Here is a 3,255-nt window from a genome sequence, read left to right on the forward strand (position 1 = left end):
TTAATAATCCTTTGAACTTACTACAGTCTATCATCGCCCATGATCGCATATCATATCTCTCCTGGATGGCAGTATATAGATGGAAAAAATACAATGCTTATTGTATTTTTGTACTCAGGGTAGTGGAAAATGAAAAAGACCTGGGAGTAATTGTACAGTCAGGCATGAAGTTCTCTGAGCAGTGCAGATGGGCTGTCAGGACAACAAATGGGGTTTTGTCAATGATAAACAGAAGCATTGCTAGCAAGGATAAGGAGGTGAGGATGTAGATCTGCTGGAATAGATGCAGAGAAGAGCAATGAGAAAGATATCAGTTCTTCAAATTGCCGCGTCTGGAGATTAGGCACCTGCGAGGCGATCTGATTGAGGTGGTTAAGATTTTAAATGGATTGAGCAAGCTCAATGATGATGGCATTCTTCTTGCTTGGACTATGCACGAGGGGGCATAAATTCAAATTAAGGAAGGATGGTTGCAGAACTGATGTCTGGAAGTTTAGCGAACGGGTGGTTGATTGTTGGAAAAAACTTCCATCTGTTGTTCTGGAAGTTGATAGTTTAAATGAATTTAAGGAAGAACTGGACAAACTGTTAGAGGGGATGGATAGGTGAAATGGGAAAGTTGTTTTTTTTATTTTATTTCTTGCATCATTTGACACTACTAATACTAACACAAATCCATTTAAAATAACAACCATTTAAAACAATTATCTATTTCAAATATTTATAGGACATGCTAAAGACAGCTAAATAATCTGTCAGTCCTTGTAGCGCAGTGGATAGCGCGTTGGACTTCTAATCCAAAGGTCGTGGGTTCGACTCCCACCAAGGATGAATTTTTTATTTTATTATTGTAAATATTTTATATATACATATCACTAAATTCGATATAAAAACTTCACTAAAGCCTCACTAATAACTATTTAAATATGTGTTAAATATTATAAATGCATATGTTATTAAAAACATATGTATTTATAATATTAATAAGCTTTTTTAAATTAATTAAATAATTAACTATCCCTAACAATAAAATTTATTGGCAAACAGGACTGCCAGCAACACGAGGGCATATAAAATACAAACATCCATCGAACTAGATCCATGATTATTAGATTAAAAGATCCAAAGGCAGATTTTTCAAGTTCTTCATTTCTGACTACGTCAAAATCCAGACCAATTTTAAGCGATGGATAGATAGTACATAAACGGGAGGCGAGAATGAATGAACATGGTTATAAACAAATTGCTGTCACTACGCAATTTTCTTTTTTTTTTTTTTTTGGAAGAGGTCATATATTCTAGTAAATACGGTATTCGTGTATCCCTGTCTGTGTCTCCTACTTCACTGACTTCTACTGAGTTTCGGTAATTAATGAATGGATGAGGTGTGGCAATAAAGTTCCCAGACTGATGTAATAAAAAGAACACAAAGGGAAGGAACTCAAAAATGGTTATTTTTATTCAAAGTAATCACCACATGATTGAATGCACTTATTACAAAATTCAAAATATTTTGAAAAGAGTGAGCGAAGGCGTCCAAAGAGGTGATGTTCGTTTCGGCAGTTACATTTTTCTTTATGTTCTTAACATACTGAAATCTTTCCTCTGAGGATAGAGTTTCCCTTAGGAAAGAGGAATCAGTCCGCTGGTGAAAGTATACGGTGGATGATTGATCTGTATAATGCCATGTTTCGTCAAAAATATCTTCACAGCAAGTGCGGATGGGCGAGGACATTGTCGGAAACAAGGACCAGATGCCTTTCTCTCGAAATTGCAGCCTCTGCGGGAAATGCGCTTGAACAGTCTTTGAAGCACCTGTACGTAGAACGCAACATTTACTCTATCTCACTCTCCCCTTTAGGTACAAATTCCTTGTGAATCACACACCCCGTTTGTCGAAAAACATGATCAACATCGTTTTGATGCTTGACTTCTGTAAACGAAACTTTTTTGGGCCTTGGTGATGATTTTGGAATCCACTGCATGCTCTGGTTACATCTTTGGTTCGTACTGAAACAAACAACGCTCATCTCCAGTGGCAATACAGTCGAAGAATTATCTTGACAAGTCTGAATGAAGACACTCTTCGTTGCTTCTGCACATCCATGAGGCTGTGCGGCACAAATTTTGCACACACTTTCCTTTTCCTTAAATCTTTATCTTTTCCTTATTCATATTCAATGTCTGATGTCAACCATCATTTTGAGGGTCAATCGACGATCTCTTGCCACAATTTCCCGAAGTTTTGCAACTTTGTCCTCATTTCAAGAGGTTGACGGACGCCCACTTCTTGAGTCATCGCAAACATTCCCGCGTCCGTCTTTAAACCACTTATCGCATTCAAACACATTGGTACGATTTAAGGTTTCATCATCATAAACAGTTTTTAACATTTCATACGTTTTTGTTGCAGATCTTCCCAGTTAAAAGCAAAATTTGACATTCGTTTGTTTCAGGAAAAGTTTCTCCATTGCAAAATCGTGACACGGATCGTTAATGCTGCTAACATTTCAAGAAATTGGTTGTTACTTGCAACCTGTCAGCCTACATGACAATCTCTGTACCACCATCTGTTGGAGGAAATTTGAACTACAACATACCACTTCCGTTTATTTTCAAACTCATCGAACATGACTGCAACACCACCAGTCCAGGAACTTTATTACCACCTAGTATATTGATTGCAGGAAAAGTTTCCAAGTACTTCTTTTTTCTTTTCCTGAGGGGCCGAGAGAGATTGCTCTGCAGGTAATCAAGAATCATATAAAAAAAATAGATAACGCTTAAAAGAGCATTAATGATCAGAAGCGGATTTAGCCCGCCTTCTAATGATCATGCCTGCATTCTGGAGAGACAGCAAAACTCTCTTAATCAAGGCCACCATTTTTTCTGGGGAAGTTTATATCATGGAATCACGGGGGTGTTTATAAGAAAAACATGACCTGCCATCGTATGTTGTGCCACTCTCCACCACTGCAGAATGATAAAGAGGTTAAGAGAAAAATGGTTGGGGGAAGTTTAACGGAGGCTAGTGGAGGGGACGTCAACCCGTACACCCCGTGCTATCTAGTGTCGCCATAGTCACAACAAGTGAACGCATGGTCATTAGTCACAGTGACAGACATTTCAGTACAGAAATTTTCGGACACACTTACGGTTGGAGGTTGACAACTTAAATCTTTGAAAATTCCGTCTGTGTCCGCACAGCTAGTTTTTTGGTGTCACATCGCCATTCCGGACAACGCCGCATTGCCG

At 38.3% G+C, this 3,255-nt stretch overlaps 1 non-coding gene across 1 annotated transcript; it reads left to right on the forward strand.

The window, feature by feature from the left end:
• Positions 1 to 758: 758 nt before the first annotated feature.
• Positions 759 to 831, forward strand: TRNAR-UCU (transfer RNA arginine (anticodon UCU)). The gene has a single exon. It is a non-coding gene; the product is annotated as a tRNA-Arg (tRNA).
• Positions 832 to 3,255: the final 2,424 nt, after the last annotated feature.

This window comes from Mastigoproctus giganteus, chromosome 1 (genome assembly GCF_048544385.1).
Source record: "Mastigoproctus giganteus isolate SK-2022 chromosome 1, ASM4854438v1, whole genome shotgun sequence".
Taxonomy (NCBI): domain Eukaryota; kingdom Metazoa; phylum Arthropoda; class Arachnida; order Uropygi; family Thelyphonidae; genus Mastigoproctus; species Mastigoproctus giganteus.